Consider the following 25,142-nt stretch of genomic DNA (forward strand, 5'->3'; position numbering starts at 1 on the left):
ATATGTTTAATGTATGCTAAGGAGCTCTTGGACAGCTAGACTCCTATGAACTTCAACTATGTATATCACATTACTATCCCCTTTCCACCCCTAACCTTAATCCAACTTTGGACACAAGCATATAAAAACTCAGTATAAAACTTTGGATTCTAGAAGAATAACAAAGTCTTTCTAGTGGATGAATGTCACATGCAGTACATAACAGTTGGTCTAAGTAATGACATTTCTTCCTAAACATTGATGCATTTATCAATCAGGTGTGTGGCCAAATCATGGTGACACAGATTCTTAACCTGGTCCTGTCTAGGGTCATGTGACTGTGGGTAAATTATTTAAGGTCATTGTGTTCCCTTCCTTAATCTGCAGAAGTGGCTAGCTTACTGCCTTTGTTTAACTATCAACTTCCTGTAAAAGTGAGTTTTAAGTTCTGCAGAGAAGAGTGCACAGTGAAATGGAAACAACAATACAAAGATTGCAGTGTCAGCTCAATCACAATCTGTGTGGTCATTATATTGCTAAGTTTCCATTCTTCACTTACACAGTAGAGAGTGATCTCTTGACAGTCGGAGACTGGGGACTAAGTATTAGGGAAGAGTATTAAGAAGTTCCTGAATGTGGCCTAACTGATCTTATCAGGAATTCAATATGAACAAGAATATAAAAATAGATTATCATCATATTGTCAAGTCCTATGGCTGAGTGTGACTTATAGCTATAGTGTCACAGATCCTCAATAGCTCTTGGATGGAGACATTAGTTTTTTTTGCCACTTGGGCCTTTCAATATCACAACTCACAAAATGGCAGTTGTCAGACATGTACAGGAGGCAACCGATTGATGTTTCTCTTTTACTAAAATCAATAAACATATCCCCAAGTGAGATTTTTTTTAAAGGCAGGATAACATATGTAAAGATACTCAAATAGTTTTAACTGCCTATTAAGATTTTTAAAAATCACTTTTCTCTCCATTTTTCTTTCTCCTGCCAACAACCACATGAGTGAGCTTGGAAGTAGATCTTCCTCCAGTTGAACCTTAGAGAAAATATAGCTACAGCCAAAAACTTAATCACAGCTTTGTCAAAGACCCTAAGCCAGAAACATTCAGTAAAGTGATACCCATATTCTTTACTCATAGAGACTTTCAAATAATATATGTTTAGGCTGCTAAGTATTGAAAAAAATCCATATATATGAAAAATGTATAAAATATAAAATATATTTATGTTATGTTTGCTATATATTTTCATATATATGAAAATTATATATATAAATATATGTATGTATGTATATGTATGTATGTATTACAGGCATCCATTTGGAAGAATAACCTATCATAAGCACTAAGAACAGCTTCTTGCAGCCATTTTGCCCGCCACTCCAAACACCCAAGGGCTCTTCAAAGTGCACAAACTAATACACAATCTTTACATTACTAAGAAGCCAACGGACATTGCTCCTTCTTCTGTGTTCATTTATTTTCTACAATAGTGTCAGAGCCATTAGGAGAAAATCACGCCTGACTATCCAATTAAAAGAGGATTAATCGATAATACTAATTTGAAGTTGATACAGCCTAAGGATAATATAAACTATTTATCTTGGGAGTACTAAATTTTACTTTTTGGTCCAAAATATAATCTTCCTATGATATTTTACATACATTAGTTTTGGGTTAAGCAGCCTATTCTCCAGTTTATGGCCTATGAGTTGTTTTTTTTTTTTTTTTAATCTGTATACCATGCAGCTGGAGTTAACTAGTGAACCAGCATCAAGGCCAGAATGGGAGCTAGAAAGGAAAGAACTACCAAGATTTCATTTCTACATAAAGAAGGTAGAAGGCTACCTCTGGTTGGCCAGCTGAGGAGTTTTGTTTTAATCAGTATCTTAGAGTATATTTGCCCCAATTATTTTATCTCATTATGAAGGATTAACCTGAATGAAATCTCCCTTGAATTTAACCTTCATTATCTCTCATGATTGGCCACTTTCTAAAACAGTAGAGGAAAATTGTGTAGTGATTACATAATTAACTTTTTCATCTAGGTTGAGCCCAGGCATTGAAAAAAACTAAATGACATTTCAGATGCTTAGTCATTTTGAATAAAGATTCCCCTTCCTACTGAGTTTAGGCGGAAAAACACTGCATTTAGGTAAAAAAAAAAAAAAGGCATAAGAATAAGAAACCAGTAAAATATTTATTAACACCACCATTACCATTTATGTAGTACTTACAATTACAAATTGCTTTTATAAACTTGGAACTAAAAGCATCTACCCACCCTTCACTGCTACTGCCTACATTAATGTGATTTTACTCTTTGGCTGTCTTATCAAACATAATTTTACTATTCTATTGTATTCATTAACATGACTTTACTATTCCAGTTAAACTATTGCTCATGAAGAAAAACTTTGCAAATGACTCTGTTTTTCATTCCAGAAACATCTGGAAAAAATATTCAAATGAACAGCAAACAGACTTTCAGCAGGTGAGATTAAAATCAAAGCCCTTGTCCCAAAAGCTTTCCATTGTTGTGTCCACCAATCCTAAACTATTATATCATGATCCTTACCCAATCATAAACAAGCTCCCATACTCAAACAACCACCTTCAAAATCCAAAACACCCAGGTCTACATCCTCTTCAGGGGTGTATTATATAGGGAAAGATATTTAAGTTTTTAAAGATCACAAAGGTTGACCAGGATCCAAGAATCTAAGAACTGATGAGAGACAAGAACTTCAATAGAGTGAGATGGCTCCTATCCCCACCCACTGAAGGAGCCAAAAGACAGGAAGTTATTAAGAAGTTCAAAGTATGCAGTAATAGCAATTAGGAAAATACTTCTTGATTAAGATGAAAAAAATCCAGATGGATCAGAAGTAAAGTATAGTAATATCAGCATAAAATACTAATAAGTGTACTGGATGATTTTCTAGTGTGGTTACTATAGGTGAGTTGGCATAAAGAAGCTGCATGTTTCCTAAAGGCACATAGCAGAGAAATTTATGGAATTAGGAAAGGGACATCAAAGATGAAACATAATAAAGTATAGCCAATCAAGACAAGACAGAGGAAATCAAAGTGTAGAGTAAAATTTAGATAGCCTGATGGCATTCATGGAAAAGAGACAGAATTCAGTTGAAGAATGGATGCTTTTTGACAGGCACAAAATACATTTGTTTCAGAAGTGTCAGTACAATGAGACCCCACAAACAAGAATATGCTGGGAAAACAAAGGTCTGAATGAGAAAACAAGAGAAATCAGAGGAAAAAGGCACCAAAACCCAGCACACAGAACTAGCCCAAAATAAGAAAGAAAAAGAAACTGACCAATGTAAGAAGTTAAAACTTAGAAATTTAGCTGAGTCCTCCTGAAACAGCAATTAGGAAAATGGAATATTACTAGCAGCAACCAGGACTGCAAGCAAGGTTTAGTAGAAAGATGTAATATGGAAAATTTGAGAAAAAACAGTGTTTTGAGGAATATATTGGAAAAACCTCATCCTCAAACAGCAACCCATGTACAAAAGTCTCTCCCAGATAACTCAACTCTCTAAACAAATGAGAAGTTGAGAGGCCACTTCTTCCCAGAGCCATTTTTCACAGGCCCAAGAAAAATCCCCAAGAGGCAAGGGCAGCAAAGCCTACAGCAAGTCAGAAATCCAGCATTCATAGGGAAAATGGTAAAGAACTATATCTATCACTAATTTCTCAAACTTTACCAAAGGGCAGTACTCTCTTACTAGTATATACATAGAATGAGCACTGGTATCTGCTTCTTCCTTACCCTGGGGATTCTTAAATTTCTATAATTTTTAGGTGCTCTTTCCAATGTACCAAAGCTTTAAATACACAATCCAATCTAATTCCAAAGAATTATTTTTCCATTAAGGTCATGGTGCTTGGAAATAAATAAATCAAGTATATAAACTAATTCTGAGAATTGAAAGATTATTAGATGATGGTCGCCCTACAAATGAACTGATTGTGAATTGCCTGTTGAGTACATCCCAGCTCATACACTTTCCCTTAACTCTTTTCTTTGTTTAAAAAATTTTATTAAATTTATTGGTGATATTGATTAATAAAGTTATATAGCTTTTGGTGTACACTCCTATAATACATCATCTATATATTATAGTGTGTGTTGGTCACTTAAAGCTAAGTTTCCTTCCATCACCATTTATCCCCCCTATGCCTTCTTCTACCTCCTCTCACCCCCTTTCCATCTGGTAATCACCATGCTATTGTCTGTGTCTATGTGTTTATTATTATTACTAGTGGCCTGGTGCAAGAAATTCTTGCACAGAGGTGTTCCCTCAGCCCAGCCTGCACCCTCTCCAATTGGGGACCCCTCGCAATCTGGGACCGCTGGCTCCTAACTGCTCACCTGCCTGCCTGCCTGATCACCCCTAACCTCTCTGCCTGCCTGCCTGATTGCCTCTAACTGCCTCTGCCTGCCTGCCTGATCACCCCTAACCTCTCTGCCTGCCTGCCTGATTGCCTCTAACTGCCTCTTCCTGCCTGCCTGATGGCCCCTAACTGCCCTCCCCTGCAGGCCTGATCTCGCCCCCAACTGCCCTCTCCTGCCAGCCTGATCTCACCCCCAACTGCCCTCCCCTGCTGGCCTGATCTTGCCCCAACTGCCCTCCCATGCTGGCCTGATAACCCTTAACTGCCTCTACCTCGGCCCCCACCACCATGGCTTTGTCCAGAAGAAAGTCAAATGTCCAGAAGATGGCCAGTCGACTCAGTCTAATTAGCATATTACCTTTTTATTAGTATAGATAGATTATATAGGATAGGATTGCTTAAATGGGGGGAAGCCTTTTTCATCAGGAGGAGATGCTCTTGGCAGACAAAAATACATAATCCCTATATCTGGACTGATAGCCAGCCATATGCACTATACTGCCGAACTGGTCATTAAAAAATTGAACCGCTTTCTTACACCTTACACCAAATAGCTGTTGCCCTTAAAACCCCTCCGCAGCCCCCACTATAGGTTCTGCCTTCACAGTTCACCCAGATTAGGTTCTGACTGGTCGGTTTCTATGCCAGTCAGTGTCAAAAGCTCCGCCTCCTAGGCAGCCATTGGCTCCTTGCAGTTCACCCAGATTTGGTTCTGATTGGTTGGTTTCTATGCCAGTCAGCATCTCCGGGCCCATCTCTGAGCCTCATCAGAGAGGTGGGGCTGATCAGTAGCTGCCCCAGGCTGCTGGCAAGTGGGCTGGACTGTTGACCTCTCAAAGAGAGAGAGAGGTGGGGCTGCTGTGAGACCCAGAGAGAGAGAGGCAAGGGTTGATCAGCAGCTGCCAAGGAGAATGCTGATCAGGCACTGCTTCTCTTTCTGGGCCTCGCCAGCAGCCATGGCAGCTGCTGATCAGCCCCACCTCTCTCTCTCTCCGAAAAGGTCAGCAGTTCAGCCCACTCACCAATTCCCACCCACCTGAGCCTGATGCGCGTGCAGCCTGGCGTTCAGTCGTCCCTTCGGTTGTTTTGGACGTTACAGACCCTGGCTCTTTATATATATAGATTACTAGGGGCCCCATGCACGAATTTGTGCACCTTGAAAGGAACTGTGGGCCATGAGGCTGAGGTGGGCACAGGGGTGGGTCTCAGCCCATCCTTCATGCCCCCACCCAGGCCCTCCCATCATGGCCCCCTGTCCCCTGTCTGCTGGCAGCTCCACTCCCGCCGCTGCCACTCCCATGCCCTGATGGTGCCGGTCCTGCTTGCACCCGCTGACGGCGCAAAGAGATTGGGGCCGGCACCAGCAGTGGGAGCAAGTGGTGGCTGTTGCCCCAGTAGCCCCTCAGGAGCAGGGGGAGGTGGAGAATCCCTCAGGGGTGATTGGAACTGGTGCTGGGCACCTGCAGTGGGTGTGAGTGGCAGCTCTGGCACCTTCAGTGGGGGTGCAAGTGCCGGGGGGACGCAGCATGTGGGAGCAAAGAATTTTCAGTAACCACTAGAGGCTCACCCTGATGACAGTGACTGGCATGCCGCCTTGGTCTGGCACCCCCACTCACCTGCTCCACCATCCCCCCATGGCTAATGCCTGCCATGTTCCTCACGTGCCCCTGGTGGTCAGCACATGTCATAGCAACTGGCTGTTTGGTTGTTCCACTGTTTGGTCTATTTGCATACTAGGGTTTTACATATCTACTGAGTGGCCAGATTATTATGATCTCTGAATGCATAATAATCTGGCCATTCAATATATATATATATATATATATATATATATATATATATATATATATTTTAGAGGCCCGGTGCATGAATTTGTGCATGGGTGAGGTCCGGCCAGCCAAGGGGAGGGGACATGGGTGGTTGGCTGGCCTGCCTGCTGGTCGAACTCCTGGTTGAGGGGACAATTTGCATATTAGCCTTTTATTATATAGGATGTACACTGAGTGGCCAGATTATTATGCATTCAGAGATCATAATAATCTGGCCACTCAGTGTATAGATTACAAGAGGCCCAGTGCACCAGTGGAGTCCCTCAGCCTGGCCTGCTCCCTCTCGCAATCTGGGGCCCCCTTGGAGGATGTCGGACTGCAGGTTTCAGCCTGATCCCTGAGGAACATAGTAGTGGGGCCAGGCGCTGTGTGGCTCCTGCTCATCCCAGTTCCGCTGTGCCTGCCACTGCCACCACTCAGTAGTGCACTGCCGAGGAGGTGGGAGAGGCTCACGCCACTGCAGCTGCGCTCGCCAGCCCTGAGCCCAGTGTCTGGTGCCCGTCAGTCAGCTGAGTCGGTGCTCCCGCTATGGGAGCGCACTAACCACTAGGGGGCAGCTCCTGCATTGAGTGTCTGCCCCCTGGTGGTCAGTGCATATCATAGTGACTAGTCATTCAGTCGCTTAGGCCTTTATATATATAATTACTATTAACTAGAGACCTGATGCATGAAATTCATGCAAGGGCCTCGGCCCTCGCAGCCCTGGCTGACTCGTGGCCCTGCTCCCCTACCCACTGGTCGTTCTGGAAGGTTGTTCTGCCGTCTGGTATAATTAGCATATTAGCACTTCATTATATAGGATTATTTTGCTTAGTCCCTTCATGATTTTCCATATTGCCTAATTTTGCCTGTCTCCTGGCCTTTTGTGGACTCAAGAAGGGTATTTATATGGCTAAAACTTTGAGGTATCATCTTTCGTGAATGAGAAACTATCAGTAAGATATTAGTATTTAAAACACCAACAGTGCAGCCCAAATATCCTTCTGCATTTTGGTGAATACAATAACTTTTCAGAAATAATAATAATCATTCTCAAGCTCTAGATGATAAAAAGATGATGGTGAACACTACTTACCATCCTTTCCTCATGTTTCAAGAACAATCAGTCTTTCTGTCACTTTAATAACTGACCAAGAAAGATGATAGTATTAAGAACATTGGACCTACCAGTTCCTTGCCTAAGTGTTTAAAAAAAGGATAGATTACAGATGGAATACCTATTTCAATGAATCATTTAAAGAAATTGATGTATCTCAAACTGAGAATGCCTTCAAGAATACTAAAATTTAAAGCCTCATCTACACTAATATCTTTGCCCATTAAAAATCATCGTTAGCTAGTAATCATTATTAGTTGAAGCAAACCACAAGGCAGAAAGTGGGAAGGCACATGAAAGTTTAACAAAACCAAGTGACAACATTGCTAGACATTTCTTTTGAATGCCTGTATTCTGAAGCTGAAAATTGTAGGGAGAGGTAATATTTACAGACTTACATAGTTCTGTTTCTTCCATATTTGCCAGCTACATCTCATACCATGGTAATTAAACTCTCATATCTGTGTTATCCCTTAGGTTACTTGTCCAGTTGGGGAGATGTTGAATCACAGGGTGGAGTGGGAAGGCAGAAGGGGACAGGAGACACTCCCTGAACACCCAATTCCCATGCCACCTTTCACAGCAAAAGTCCTTGTCCTTCTAACTGTCTGCTTTATCCTTTTCCTCACAAGCAGCTCTAAAGAGCTTCCCAAACAAGAAAAAGCTAAAAGAGTTTGTTACCACAAACCAGTATTACAACAAATGTTAAAGGGTTTTCTTTAGGAATTAGAATAAAAGATAAAAATATGAAAAATAAAATGGCAATAAAGATGTATCTATCAACAATTTATATATTTTTATTGATTTAAGAGGAATAGAAAGACAGAAATATCAATGATGAGAGAGAATCATTGATTGGCTGCCTCCTGCATGCTCCCCAGTGGGGATTGAGCCCACAACCCGGGTATGTGCTCTGACTGGAAATCAACCTGTGACTTCCTGGTTCATAGGTCAACACTCAACCACTGAGCCATGCTGTCTGGGCTTAATAATTACTTTAAATGAAAATAGATTAAATGCTCCAATCGAAAGACATACGTTGACTGAATGGATAGCAGAAGAAAATCCTTACATATGCTTTCTGCAAGAAACTCACTTCAGACTGAGAGAAATACACAGACTGAAAATAAAGGGATGGAAAAATGGATTTCATTAAAATGTAAACAAAACAAAACAAAACAAAAAAGGTGGGTTAGCAATATTTACACCAGACAAAATAGTATTTTTTAAAAAAAGGATATACAAATAGACAAAGAAGGACCCAAAGCAACATTTCTGGGTATTTAGTCAAAGAAATTCAAAACACTAAATTGAAAAGACTGTCTTGACTCCATTGTATGTTCTTGCCTCCTTTGTCAAATATTAATTGAGCATAGTGGTTTGGGTCGATTTCTGGGTTCTCTATTCTATACAGATCCATGTGATTATTGGAACATTATAGCCAAGATATGGAAGCATCCTAAGTGTTCATTAATAGATCAATGGATAAAGAAACAGTAGTGCACATATAAAATAGAATATGATTCAGCCATAAGAAGGAATGAAATCTTGCCATGTTTAACAACATGGATGGACCTAGAGGGTATTATGGTAAGTGAAATAAGACAGAGAAAGACAAATGCCAGATGATTTCACTTATATGTGGAATCTGAAAAACAAAATAAACAAAGAAGCAAAACAAAAATAGAGTCATAGATACAAGGAACATTTTGAGGTTTGCCAGATTGTAAGGTGGTTTGGGGGATGGGTGAAAAAGTAAAGGGGCTTAGAAGTACAAATTGGTAGTTACATAATAGTCACGAGGTTATAAAGTATAGCATAGGCAATATAATCAATAACATTGTAATAAATATATATAGTATTAGATTGGTACTAGATTTATCAGGGACATCACTTCATAAGTTATATAAATGTCGAATCACGGGTTGTACATTTGAAACTAATATAATATTGTATGTCAACTGTAATTTAAAAATATGAAAAAGAAAAATGCACCAAATTATCTTTCATTCTGAATACACACACACACACACACACACACACACACACACACACACACACACACTGAATCCAGCCAAACCACCAAGAAGCAATATTTGGAAATTAGACAAAATTGATTCCTAGACTCAAGCAAAAGTTCAAGGTTAGGGGGAGGGGTTGAGGAGCAGATTCATATGGAAAAGAAGTCATTACCAGCTCTTCTGGAATGCCAATAAATGACATTTTTGTGAAAGCATATTTTTTATGGAATTTCATAAACATCCACCTTTGGTCCTTTGACATTTCCAATCTAAGAGCATGCACAAATGGAGGACAGGTTTATAGAATAGCCAAAAATGAGAGATGCTTTCAAAAAGTATCTATTTAGGTCCATTGCCCATTTTTTGATTGGGTTGTTTGTCTTCCTTTTGTTAAGTTGTATGAGTTCTCTGCAAATGTTGGAGATTAAACCCTTACCAGAGATATAATTGGCAAATATGTTCTCCCATACAGTGGGTTTTCTTGTTGTTTTGTTGATGGTTTCTTTTGCTGTGCAGAAGCTTTTTATTTTGATGTAGTCTCTCATTTGTTTATTTTCTCCTTAGTTTCCATTGCCCTAGGAGCTGTATTGGTGAAGATATCGCTTCGGCATATATCTGACATTTTGTTGCCTGTGGATTCCTCTAATATTTTTATGGTTTCCCATCTTACTTTTAAGTCCTTAGGCATTTTGAGTTTATTTTTGTGTATGGTGTAAGTTGGTGGTCTAGTTTCATTTTTTTTTTGCATGTGTCTGACCAAATTTCCCAGCACCATTTATTGAAAAGACTGTCTTGACTCCATTGTATGTTCTTGCCTCCTTTGTCAAATATTAATTGAGCATAGTGGTTTGGGTCGATTTCTGGGTTCTCTATTCTATTCCATTGGTCTATATGTCTGTTCTTGTACCAGTACCAGGCAGTTTTGAGAACAGTGGCTTTGTTAGACATCTTGATATCTGGTATTGAGATTCCCACCTACTTTGTTCTTCTTTCTCAGGATTGTAGCAGCTATTTGGGGTCTTTTTTTATTCCAGATGAATTTTGGAGAGTTTGTTCTAGGTCTGTGAAATATGCCATTGGTGTTTTAATGGGGAGTGCATTGAATTTATCGATTGCTTTGGGTATTATGGACATTTTAATGATGTTGATTCTACCAATCCATGAACATGGTATGTTCTTCCATCTGTTTATATCTTCCTCTATCTCTTTTTTCAATGTCCTGTAGTTTTCTGAGTAGAGGTCTTTTACATCCTTAGTTAAGTTTATCCTAGGTATCTTAATTTTTTGTGTGCAGTGGTAAATGGGATTGTTTTTTAATCTCTCTTTCTGTAAGTTCACTATTGATGTATAAAAATGCCATAGATTTCTTGGCATTCATTTTGTATCCTGCTACATTGCCGAATTCATTTATTAAGTCTAATAATTTTTTGATGGAGTCTTTAAGGTTTTCTATGTACAATATCATGTCATCTACCGATAATGACAATTTTACTTCTTTTCCAATTTGGGTGCCTTTTATTTCCTCTTGTTGACATAAGGAAAGCCAAGAGACACATGAAAACATGCACAAAGTCACTAATCATTCGAGAGATGCAAATCAAAATGACAATGAGGTACCATCTCACATCTGTCAGAATGGCTATCATCAACAAATCAACAAATGACAAGTGCTGGCGAGGATGCGGAGAAAAAGGAACCCTCGTGTACTGCTGGTGGGAATGCAGACTGGTATAGCCACTGTGGAGAACAGTATGGAGTTTCCTCAAAAAACTAAAAATGGAACTTCCATTTGACCCAGTGATTCCACTTCTAGGAATATATCCCAAGAAACTAGAAACACCAATCAGAAAGGATATACGTACCCCTATGTTCATAGCAGCATAATTTACAATAGCTAAGATTTGGAAACAGCCTAAGTGCCCATCAGCAGATGAGTGGATTAAAAAACTGTGGTACATCTACACAATGGAATACTATGCTGCTGTAAAGAGTAAGGAACTCCTAACATTTGCAACAGCATGGATGGAGCTAGAGAACATTATGTTAAGTGAAATAAGTAAGTCAGAGAAAGAAAACAAATCACATGATCTCATTCATTTGTGGATTATAATTAACAATATAAATGGATGAACAAAAACAGAGGCAGAGAAGCATTGATCAGATGCTCAAACCTCAGAGGGAAGGTAGGGGAGGGTGGGGGTAAGGGGGAGAGATCAACCAAAGGACTTGTATGCATGCATATAAGCATAAGCAATGGATGCAGACAACAGGGGGTGAGAGTGAGGGCAGGACTGGGGGGGTGGGAGATAATGGGGGAATAAGGACACATTTGTAATACCTTAATGAATGAAGGAAAAAAATAATATAATAATGAGAGATGCTGACAATAGGTAGCTGGAAAGTGTTTTTTACTTAATAGATGAGTCAAAATTTCCACTGTGTTAAAGTACACAAATGATCTACGCTTATACAGTACTAACTAGGTATGTGTGGGTGACTTCATTTTGATCAAAAGTCCAAGGGCACAAATGGGTTTTGAAGTTTCCTTATGGCTGGTTGGCAGCTTTGGCTTTAACTGATTAAGTACTAGTTTCTCTGCATAGATATTTATATTAAACAGGCACCTCTAACAACCAAGGCTTCTAACTGGATCTAATTAACATGTGATGCAAGCTGTGAACATTTTCACCTCAGAAATTGGCAAATGCTATATATTAGGGTGTTAGAGAGCTGGTTGCTAAACATTTACTAGAATACTACTGTTTTAATCTGTAGATCTTCTTAGTGAGCACATATTATAATTACAATTTGAAGTTATTTTCAAAGAAAAAATATAAGCATATTACCTTTTGTGTACATGGTGCTTTTTCATCAAGTACTAAAAAAATGATTTTTCCTACATAAATGATCCCTAATCTATATAAACTTGCCCTTAAATGTCCATTAGAATATAATCTCTCTCCAGTTTCCATATAAATAAGAAGTATGAAAACACAATTAATCCAAACATGAGTTTCATATAGAAAAACCAAACCAAGAATTTATAGCCCAATTAAACTACAAATAATTAGTAACTGTTCACAGATCAGACCTCAGGTGAGTCAAAGGGCAAAGGACTGAACTCGCTAGGATTCAAGAAACCAGGCTCCACCTTAACTTCTGAACAGGGTCACTTTCATTTTTCCTATGTTTCTGAATTCTGTGAATATCCTGCCAAATACATAGTAACTTTTAGATTCCTCTGCCTTACCACCATGTTTAAAATGCCAATACTTAGTAAAATTACCTACAAAACAGTTCATTTAGTCCTTCCCCACATTTCACCTTATGGAGACCCAAAATGACAGCACTGAGCAGTGGGTACAAGTATATGTGGAAGGGAGAGGAGGTGGCAGAGGTACAGTTAAGTTTCACACCTTTTTTTGGACTAGCAAGTAAGTTATGGTCACCATCATATTACTTGGTAAAGAGATTTGGCTGGGACAGCTCCACTAAGTGGTTTTGAGTGAAGCTTTTTCTAAATAACTCCTGCCACAGTTTTTCACTTAATGGGAAATAGCAATAACCCCCCCCCCAACACACACACGCACACACACACACACACACACACACACACCATCCAGGGCTTTAAACTAATTTAACCAATTACAAGGAAAAGTTTTGAAATGTCGATGTTGACAACTTAGTTTCAAATCAAAAAGAAATGTGCATATTTTTTACCTTGTGTAGGGTGAACTTTAGGTTCCACGATCCTACCAGAATAAAACCTATCTATATTAATAATAGAGGAATATGCAAATCGTCCAGGACACCATCACAGTAACGAATGAACAGGCTGCGTGGGGTGACCAGGCCGGCAGGGGGGTTAGTGAGGGATGACCAAACAACTGAACAGCAGGCTGCATGGGTGACCAGGCTGGCAGGAGGGGCAGTTGGGGGCAACCCGGCTGGCAAGGGGGGACAGTTGGGGGTGACCAGGCTGGCAGGGGGCAGTTGGGGGCAATCAGGCAGGCAGGCAGGTGAGCAGTTAGGAGCCAGTAGTCCTGCATTGTGAAAGGGATTTCCAACTGCCAGTTTAGACCTGATCCCTGACAGTTGGACATCCCCGAGGGGTCCAGGATTGGAAAGGGTGCAGGCTGGGTTGAGGGGACCCCCACCATGGACGAATTTCGTACCCCGGGCCTCTAATGTTAATATAAAACTAGTTCAACCAGAGGTATCTTTTGAGACTAAAGGTTAAAAGTCTCTTTTAAAACATCTTGGGATAGTGCATATTTAGTTTTAGCATTGTTCTATCTTTGATATTGTCAAAGTTTTTACCTAAGCTTTTGTTGTTGTTTATCTTGTTTTTACCTAATCTTAAATGAACTAACCACAGCCCAGAAGTTACTTGTTATAATGAAGGAGATGAGAATTTTCTACGACCGCTAGTTAACAGACACCCTCCAGCCTGCAGAACTTGACAAATCTCAAAATGTCCCACTGGGTGCTGAGCCATAACAGCCTCTATGTAAGTTGTCTATGCTGGCCAGAACAGAACCCAGCTCCCAGGTCCCTGGGCTACCTCCTGCTTCACAGCAAAATTACAGAAGTACCCTGGCCAGGTGACTCAGTTGGTTGAAGTGTCATCCAAAAGGTTTCAGTTTTGATTCTTGGTCAGGACACATACCTAGGTTGCTGGTTGGATTCCTGGTTGAGGCATGTATGGGAGACAACTGATCAATGTTTCTCTTTCTATCTCCCCCCCTCTATCTCACCCTTCCTTCCTCCCTCCCAAATCAATAAACATATTCTCAGATGAGAATAAAATTTATAGAAATGTGGTTTTCAAATAGAAGCCCGTGCAACCTATGAGAATTTGGTGTACCTGGGAAAGGAAAAAAAATTAAGGAAAGGGACAGGCAGGGGACTAAACTAACCACTATAATGGCTTGCTATGATCTGTGCATTCAAAAATAGGGGACCAATTCCTTGAGTACCTCCTGAGTATTGGGTGCAAAACAAAGATGATCACACTTAATTCTCAGAATACCCATGATAGCAAAATCTGATTCCTGTTTTTCAGAAAAGGAAACTGAGGCTCAAAGAAATAGTTAGGAAATAGGGATAGACAGTTACTGGTGAAATCAGGTAGGAACTAGTGTCTGACTTCAAAGCAACCCAGCAAGTTATAAAGCACAGAGCATTAGGGCTACAGAATGCAGTCATTTCTTCTACAGACCTTCTTAATAAGTACAACTGATAAGGCTTACATGCCTTCAGAGGAAGACCATATTCTAAAACATATGTCAAAGTGAGCACAACATTGCCCTAACCTGTTTGGCTCAGTGGATAGAGCGTCGGCCTGCGGACTGAAGGGTCACAGGTTCGATTCCGGTCAAGGGCATGTACCTTGGTTGCGGGCACATCCCCAGTATGTGCAGGAGTCAGCTGATCGATGTTTCTCTCTCATTGATGTTTCTAACTCTCTATCCCTCTCCCTTCCTCTCTGTAAAAAAAAATCAATAAAATATATATTTTTTAAAAAGTGAGCACAACATCAAATGAGTAAACTGTAGTTAGAAGAACCCCCACTCTGAGATTTGGTATACCCATATGCTGAAAGTGTGAATCCCAAGTTAATATGAAATCTGACAACCCATCAGAATGGATTCTTATACAGAATCACAAAAGACCCTGAATAGCCACAGCAATCTTGAGAAAGAAGAACAAAATTGGAGGAATCACACTACCTGGTATCAAACTATACTGCAAGGATATAGTAATCAGAACAGCATGGTACTGGCATAAAATCAGAGATATACACCAATGGAACATAATAGAGAGCCCATAAATAAACCGATGCCTATATGTGCAGTTAATATTTGACAAAGGAGACAAGAACATACAAATGGAATAAAGACACTCTATTCCATAAATGGTATTATGGAAAATGGACGGATACATGCATAATTTAAACTAGACCACCTTCTTACACCATATACAAGAATAAACTCAAATTAGACTTAAATATAAGACACAAAACAATAAAATTCCTAGAAGAAAGCATAGGCAAAATCTCAGGCATTTCTCTTAGTAATATTTTTCTGATATACCAGTATCTCCTCAGCAAGGAAAACACACGGAACTACATCAAACTAAAAAGATTTTTCACAGCAAAGGAAATCATCAACAAAATGAAAAGACAGCCACTGAATGACAGAACATATTTGCCAATGATATATATGTAAGGGGTTAATATCCAAATTTTATAAAGAACTCATACAACTCAACAACAAAAAAGCAAACAATCCAATTAAAAAATGGGCAAAGATGTGAATATACACTTATCCAAAGAGGACATACAGATGTACAATAGACATATGTAAAGATGCTCAACTTCACTAATGCAAAATAAAACCACAGTGAGATATCACCTCACACCTGTCAGAATGACTATCATCAATAAATCAACAAACAACAAGTGCTGGTGGGATATGGAGAAAAGGAAACCCTCCTGCACTGTTGGTAGAAATGCAGGTTGGTGCAGTCATTATGGAAAACAGTGTGGAGGGCCCTCAAAAACTTAAAAATTGAACTTCGTTATGACACAGTGATTTTACTCCTGGGTATATATTCAAAGAAAACCTAAACACTAATTTGAAAGAATACTAGTATATGCACCTCTATATTCATTGCTGCATTATTTACAATAGCTAAGATATGGAAGCAACCCAAGTGTGCATCAATACACAGGTGGATAAAAAGTGGTGGTAGCTATATTCAATGGAATATTACCGAACCATAAAAAAGAATGAAATCTTACCATTTGCAACAGCATGGATAGACCAAGATGGTATTATGCTAAGTGAAATAATTCAGTTCAAGAAAGATAAATACCATATAATTTAACTTATATGTGAAATCTAAAGAATAATATAAGTCAACAAACAAAACAAAAACATATTCTGAGAACAGACTGATGGTTACCAGAAGGGTGGGGATTGGGGGTTTGGCTGAAAAAGGTGAAGAGATTGAGAAGTACAGATTAGTTATTACAAAATAGTCATGGGGATGTGAAGTACAGCATAGGAAATATAGTCAATAATATTGCAATAACTATGTATATTGCCAGGTGGGTATTGGAAATAGCAGGGGGAACACTTTGTAAAGTATATAATTGTCTAACCACTGTGCTGAGCACCTGAAACTAATACAAAATAATATTGAACGTAAACTGTAAATGAAAAAAATAGAGAAAGAAATCCTGACCCAGTTACTACATACCTTGCCAGAAAATAGACAGTTAGCAAAGGTAAAATTAAGTTCAGACACAGGACCTCTGCATCAGATAGCAATCTGGGGAAAACGGTACCAAATATGGGGAATGCTTACCAATCAAGCCTTATGGTTTGGCCACTGTATTGACAGACTATGATCTGGAAAGGAACAAGAGAGAGCATTTATTATACAGGAGCATTAAGTGTAACCTAATCAACATTAGCACTTTTTGTCATGATAAACTCACTCAAATCTATTCATCCCACAGTACTTCTTTTGTACACAGGGGTCAGGGACCCTTGGCATGCAACTCTCAAAATGTGCCGCAGATTCCAATATCTGAATTCATTGAAAATTTTCAACAGTGGCACAGAGTCTTGAAATAATATGTTAGAAGCCAGCTGAGCTGCCAGACTACTGCCTTAGAGTGAAAATGATGAGTGTCTTTCACTCAGAATGGAGGCTTACTGTATATTCAACATGACATGTGGCCCCAGCAATGTCTGCAGCACAGAGAAATGGCCAAGAATGTATTAAAGGGTAAAGATTTGGAGGAGTATTCATCTATTATTACTTTAATTTCTGGCCTAAGCTTTCAGGACCTCTATCCAAAAAAATGCTACAGGGAAGTTAGGCTGTCAGACTACCCCCCTCCCCCACCACCACCACACACACACTTGGTACATGGGTCTCATCTCTCTCCCTTTTTCATAGATAGATCTGGGCTTTATAATTACTTTCACGTCCACGTTCTCATACCTGTTGAAACAAAGCCTGAGCAGCACCCTGCACTCTTTAGGCTCCTGTAGTTTTTTTCTATGTCAATCTAGTCCATTCCATCCATCTGCTATCTGCTACTAGCTTTCCAAAAAAAAAAAAAGAATAAAAAGAAAAATCAGAACTTTGGTGTTAAAAAAGTCAAAGTGAGGTTTCTCTGAAATCAGAACAGTCTAATTATGTCAACATGTGTCTATAACAGTGGCACTCACAGTGTACAGAGGAACACAAATGTGTATGGGAAAAGATGCTCCTGCTTAGTTAAAGGAACAGGTTGTAGAAACAGCGTCTCTAACATGGAGCTAGTCAGCACTACCCAGGTGTGACCCTACCACTACTGGTAGTCTCTGTCTCTTAGAGACTCAGGGAAGGGGTTTCAACACCGTCTTTAATTACGGTACCAGGGGATAAGAGATGGGCGCTGCCTTTTGTTCAAGCCCCTCACTTCACACTACATAGAGATGCATTTATTTATCTGGCTGGTTCTCACTACTGGTTTTAGTTCCATTTTCTTCACATTATAGGCTCACAGACTAAACAATATTGGACTTTTCCATCACAGGTCCTAAAAGAGCTGATCATACAAATCTGCAAGATGGCTTGCCCTGGGTAAAAAAACTTAGCACCACTGCAGGGAAGTTACACTCCTTTAGGGGGGTTGGCTGGGATAAACATTCTCTTTCCCTTATCCAGAGGAACTTCTAAAAATGGTTGGTGGAGCCAGGGTACCCAATCACGCAGAGTGAAAGATAATACTGCACTAATCTTGGGATCACAAGATCAGAGAAGACTGCTGCTAAAGAAGTTTGGCTGTCTGTTCAAAATGAACCCTAATTCATTCTGCTTTAACCAAACATCATAAGGAAATTATGAAATATTAAGTTGAAAGGCAATGTCTCCAATTACTATAAGATACTATAAGAGGGAGTCTTAAACAAATCAGTTTATCCCATTCAATGCCATAGCTGAAGATTCAGGCAGGATTATGGGTAATAAACCTTTGAAATGGGAGGATGAGTTGTTCACTGGGTTATTCAACAGCATTTTATGGTGTATTAGTGTCAGTAATAGGTACCACAATAAGTTAGAAAATCATGGACATCAGAAAGAAGCTAATATCATTTAGGGTAATTTCATGAATAATTCCAATAATTAAATAATATTGCTACTCTCTGACACAGCATAGATCTCCAAGGAAGTAATAATGAAAGAAATTTGACAGTTGCTAATATTGGCTTTTGTAGCTATGGCCTGGAAAATATCCCCTCTAGGATTCTGTGAGCAAAGAGGATGCAATAAAAATGCCATCAAGCCTGACACCTGGACCTAAATCCCATTGTTAGAAATTGTTCAAGGTTTAGGGCTCTGCTTAAAATGTTAGTATTTGTGAGGTAGTTAATGTCCTGATTCCTAAAACCTCGATATCTCATAGTAACAAAGGCAAAGGCAGTTTTCAACCCAGCCAACAATAGATCTTTCTGATTTGTAAATATAATCCAGAAAGATAATATTTGGAAAACATCAATGTTTAATCAATAAAAGTTTCAATAAATCACTTAGATACTAAACAATATACATAAATCAAGTCAAAATCAAGAATGAGCCAGACAAATTCAACCAGCACCATTTTACCTCAAAGCAAGGATCAGGTTCCTCTGGGTGATTATGGTCCTCAGGTTTTTTAAAAAGCAAAAGAGGTTTTTTTTTTAAATTTAATTCTCCCTTTGAATACACATTAGATGTCACATAATGCAATCCCTGCAAATTTCAAATGCCTGCCCTTAACAACACCCATGCATACAATGGTACAATCGGAGTGCTTAGCCAAAGGGGCAGGGCCAGCAAGTGCTAGAATGAGGGAGGAGCTTGAGAATGGGCGGTGCCAGCACATACAGGGATGGTGGAGGCTCATGGGAAAGGTTGCAGATCCAGTGGAGGCTGGGATGGGAGAGGAGTATGGGAAGGGGCAGGGCCAGCACAGGATGGGTTGGGGAGGAGCATGAGAAGAGGCAGCGCCAGCATGTGGAAGGATGGGGGAGGAGCATCATATTTACAGCATTATCTGTTGTGACTTACCACTGCTGTCCTTGTTTGTAAATAGAAACTATGCAAATATTTTTTTCGGTGGAAAAACACCTGGGAAAGAGGACCTAGGCCAAAAATTTTAAATTACTATTATGTTAAATGCACAACTATACTGTAAAATAAAATTCAGAATTATACAACCGTGACAGAAGATACAAAGCACTCAATCTCACTGTTACTTTCCTAATTTATACATTGAAATGTCCCACACTTTTCAAAGGAAATGTATGCAAAAGACTAGGGACAGAATTGAATTAAATAACCTGATATCCAACATCCAATTTTTACAGGTAATGAAATCACAAACGATGTTCAGTGGTGGCCAGTGACGGGTGCTTTCGGTCATTCACTGTCCTAAAATAAGATCTCAGTCACTCAGATTGTCAATGTATGCATTTCTACACTAAAAATACCACAGAACCTTTTTCCAATTATAAATTTCTTTTCCTTATTTGTGAATTGAAGATAACATAAATTTTTTTCTACACAAAGCTTATGACAAGAACCAAGTCCTATGTGAAATAGAATGAAATGATGCCAAATGCAAAATTCCTCTATAAAATAGGGTCAAACTGAGTAAAATTACAGCCACTTAAGTGCAGTCATTGTCATAAAACATTGAGGGCTCAGTCAGATGATTAAATCCTGCATTTGTAAATCCAGAATACATCAAAATGTTTATTATTAAGCACATTTATAAAGTGGGAACAAGACCAGCATTTAGACAAGTAAATTTATACCAAATACACAATTATATTATAAAATAAAGGCAGTCAATCCAATAGTTCATTTCCTCCACTGTAAACTGAAATTTGTACAAATCTTCCATGAGAAACCTATGAAATCCCCAATAACAAAATGTAACTGAATACAGTGAGGATGAGCAAACAATTGGTTTGTAAAATTAAATGCCAAACTGCTTCCAATATTGGTGGAAGAGAGACCTAGGACATTCGCAGTGTTTCTAAAACACCAAGTGTAAATTAGACCAATCTTTTAAAGGAAAATGCATGAAACGCGTCAGGAACATGTTTGGTTGAATACAATATTAATACACAAATATATTGTACTAAAATGCAAAACGGCTTCAACAGACTGAAAACTATTTAAATTTAAGGTCATCAATGAACAAGTCCTGCACATATCAGATCGTCATTTTCCTCACTTTCAAGTTGAAAATACCAAGAAATCTTTTTTTTTCTTTTTAAGTTATGTCAGAATATGAGAGGATTGATTCCAAAATTTAACCACATAAATGACATTTAAGAAAAGGAAAAAAATAAGTTACACAAAACTACGCTTTGAAGGCAGCCTAAAGCCACCGTCCGAATCCAGGCACAATGCCTCACTCAGTGTGTGAAATTTCTCCTTTTCAGGTAGAAAAGAACAGAAACAGAGGGGCCAAGATCAAGAATTAAACAAATATGCAAGACAATTATCATCCAAAGATTTAAAAATAAAAGGCAAAATCAGCTCTCTGGCAGCCACATCTCAAGTCATCATGAAGTAACATAAAACACAACACTGAGTCCAGATTCAGCTAAGGTACCCACATTATCACAAATCCAAAGCCTTCCAGACCACTGAAGTTGATTATTAAAATTAACCTTACACTTTGTGATTGTGTGGGGAAGCGGTCACCATGTTCCCTCATCCCTATGGTGTGGAGGAGAACTTAGTGCCCCCTGCACACCCCAAGATGAATGCGCAGGGCTATAAGCAGTGGCGCTCCTTTTTAAACTAGCCTGTTGCGCGCCCTTCATATATCCTGACTGGTTGGGGTGAGAAAGATTGACAGGGATAGTATCTACTCACTCTTTATACATGGAAAACCCGCCCATATCCCAGAAGTTGGCACAGTATTGATGGGAAGGATTTGAACATGTTTGTATTTGAGGTGGCGGGTGGGGGCGGGGGGGGGGGGGGGCGGGTTGCAGGAATTGTGGGAAACGCAGAATAAACCAACCACATAGTAATTCACATGAGTACTTCCCTAATTGTTCCCAGCAACGAATTCAAACAATTCTTCAATCGCCATTTTCAGCTTTGTATATCATTGCTTGCTTCGAGAAAGTTCTTCCTTGTCATTTCTGCTTTTGGGTCAAAAGCAAGTCAGATACCTGATTGGTCTTAGCAAGTAATTCACCATCACCCTCAACCCCACCCCCATCCCCACCTCCATCCTTACCACCACCAACACCACCCCCAGCAGCTACATTTGGGAGTATTGGCTTAGGCAACAAACACATAATCTAAATTGGGAAAGAGGAAATTTTGTAAGCTCACAAATATGTGAAAATTAATATACACACCTAATAACCAATGGCGTAAAGAGAAAAATCACAAGGGAAATTAGAAAACACTCTGAGGTGAATGAAAACTTATGGAATGCAGGAAAACAGTGTTTAGAGAGAAATTTGGATTATAAATGTTTATATTAAAAATGAGGAAATGGCCCACTGGTGTGGTTCAGTGGTTGACTGTGGACCTGTGGACCTATGAACCAGGAGGTCATGGTTCGATTCCTGGTCAGGGCACATGCCTGGATCCCCAGTGTGAGCGTTCAGGAAGCTCCTGATCAATGATTCGCTCTCATCATTGATGTTTCTATCCCTTTCTGTCCCTCTTTGAAATCATAAAAATAAATTTTAAAAAATGAAGAAATACCTCAAATCAATAGCCTAACCTTCCACCTTATGAAGGTTAAAAAAAGAACCAACAAAAGTAAAAGCAAACAGAAGAAAATATGTAATAAACATTAAATCAGAAATCAGTGAAAGAGAATAGAAACATAATGGAGAATGTTAACAAAATAGAAAGTTGGTTATTTGAAAGATAGCAAAATTGACAAACTTTTAGCTAAATGACCAAGAAAAAAAGAGAATACTAAATTTACTAAAATCAACAACTAAAGGACTTTACTACTGACATTACAGAAATAAATGGGACTATAAGGGAATACTACAAAATTGTATGCCACCAAATTAGATAACCTAGATGAAATGGATAAATTCATAGAAGTACACACACAACCCAAAATAACTCAAGATAAAGAGAAAATCTGAGTAGACAAACAATAATGAGATTAATTTTGTAATAATAATAAAAAAAACTCCCCACAAAGAAAAGCTCGGGATCAGATTGCTTCACTGGTATCTTTAAAAGTGTTTAAAGAATATCTAACACCAATCCTTCACAAATTCTTAGAAAAAGTATAAATGGAGCAAACACTTCCCTATGAGGCCAGTGTTATCCTGATATTAAAACCTATTAAACATATCACAGAGAAAAAAAACTACAAAAAATATCTCAAAAGTATATATGAAAAATCTTCAGCAAAATACTACTAAACTTAATGCCTTCTGCACACCCCTACTGAGGATCAAGCCCACAAGCTGGGCATGTGCCCTAACCAGGAATCGAACAGTGACCTCCTGGATCCTAGATTGATGCTCAACCACTGAGCTACCATGGCCAGGAAGAAAATCCTTTTTTTTTAATGGAACCCATTCATATTTTATTTTTAGTAGAATCTTGAACTCTGAGGAATTCAAAATTTATAAACAAGACTGAATTAGCTTTTGTAACAATTTTGAGCAATAAATTAAAGAAAGATATAAAAGATAACCATTTAATATCTGACCCTTTGTTGGAGCCCATAAATAAATTCCATAACTCTGAACTTTCAGCTCACTTAGTGATTTTTTTTTGTGTGTCTGTCTTTCTAAAGATAATCACTTATAGTCAATAGTACAAATCCTTTTATTTCATTTTGTAAAGCTATAGTTCAATAGAACCACAGAATGTCAAGTGTACAATTCAAGAAACTTTCTGGTGAAAGTTCTGGTTATCATTTATTTTAATTTTTTCCTTTTATTAAATTTATTGAGGTGACACTGGTTAACAAAATTATACAGGTTTCAGGTGTACAATTCTATAATATGTCAACTATACATTGTATTGTGTGTTCACCACCCCAAATCAAGGGTCTGTTCATCACCATTTATCCCCCTACTAGAGGCCCGGTGCACGAATTCATGCACCAGTGGGGTCCCTGGGCCTGGCCTGTGGGATTGGGCCAAAACTGGCTCTCCGACATCCCCCAAGGGGTCATGGATTGTGAGAGGGTATAGGCCAGGCTAAGGGACCCCAGCAGTGCACGATCAGGGCTGGGAGAGATGCAGAAGGTTGGCCAGCCTGGGAGGGGCCGCAGGAGGGCTCCAGGGAGTGTCCTGCCCATCTCACTCAATCCTAATGGGCCGGACCACAGCAGCAAGCTAACTTACCAGTCGGAGCATCTGCCCCCTGGTGGTCAGTGCACATCATAATGACTGGTTGACCAGTCGACTGTCTGCCCCCTGGTGGTCAGTGCATGTCTTAGTGAGCGGTTGAGCGGTCTTAGCATTTCATTAGCATATTACATTTGATTGGTCCAGTCGACTGGACACTTAGCATATTAGGCTTTTATTATATAGAACTAGAGGCCCGATGCATGAAATTCGTGCATGGTGGGAGGGTGTCCCTCAACCTGACCTGCACACTCTCAAACCCAGGACCCCTTGGGGGATGGCAGACTGCCCATTTAGGCCCGATCCGGATCAGGCCTACACCGGCAGTCGGACATCCCTCTCGCAATCTGGGACTCCTAGCTCCTAACTGCCCTCCTGCCTGCGTGCCTGCCTGATCGCCCCTAACCCTCTTCCTGCCTGCCTGATGCCCCTAACTGCTCCCCTGACTGCCTGATTGCCCCTAACCCCTCTGCCTGCTTGATCACCCCTAACCTCCTCTGCCTGCCTACCTGATTGCCCCTAACCACTCTGCTTGCCTGATCACCCCTAACTGCTTGCTGGGGGGTGGGGCCAGCCCTGTGAGGGGCCATCTGCCTACCTGATTGGCCCTAACCACTGGGATACCTACCTGATTGCCCCTAACCACTTGCCTGCCTACCTGATCACTCCTAACCACTTGCTTGGGGGTGAGGCCAGCCTGGCAAGGGGCCGTGGTGGTTCTGGTCTAACAGTCATTATGGTTGTGATGCCGTTACGGTCTATGGCCTCTTATTATATAGGATACCCTCCTCCCCTTCCTCCCACCCTCCTCCCAACATGGACACTGTTGTTCGTGTCCATGAGTTCTTTCTCTTTTTTTTTTTGTTCAATCCTTCCACCCCCTGACCCAGCAACCCCAGACAACTGTCAGCCTGCTCTCTATCTATGAACCTCCCAAATAAAAAGGGGAAAAAACTTTTACAACAAGCAAATTACAAAGTTTATAAAATAAAAAAAACTCAATTGTATTTCTATGAACTAAGAAAAAGTAATCAAAAAATGAAAGAAGAAAATTCCATTGGGAATAGGAATAAATTTAACAAGAATGTATGATACCTGTATATTGAAAACTATAAAACATTTTGAAATAAATTAAGGATCTTATAAATGGAATCATATTCCATATTTATAGAATGGAAAACTTACAATATTTAAGATGCCAATACTCCACAAATTGATCTATAGATTCAATGTTATAACTCCAAATTCCCAGCAGGCTCTTTTTTTTTCCCTCAGAAATTGACAAACAGATTTCAAAATTTCTATGGAAACACAAGGGACCCAAAATAGTAAAAATATTCTTTAAAAAGAAGATCAAAGTTACAGG

Source organism: Plecotus auritus (genome assembly GCF_963455305.1).
Source record: "Plecotus auritus genome assembly, chromosome: X".
In the NCBI taxonomy this organism is placed as follows: domain Eukaryota; kingdom Metazoa; phylum Chordata; class Mammalia; order Chiroptera; family Vespertilionidae; genus Plecotus; species Plecotus auritus.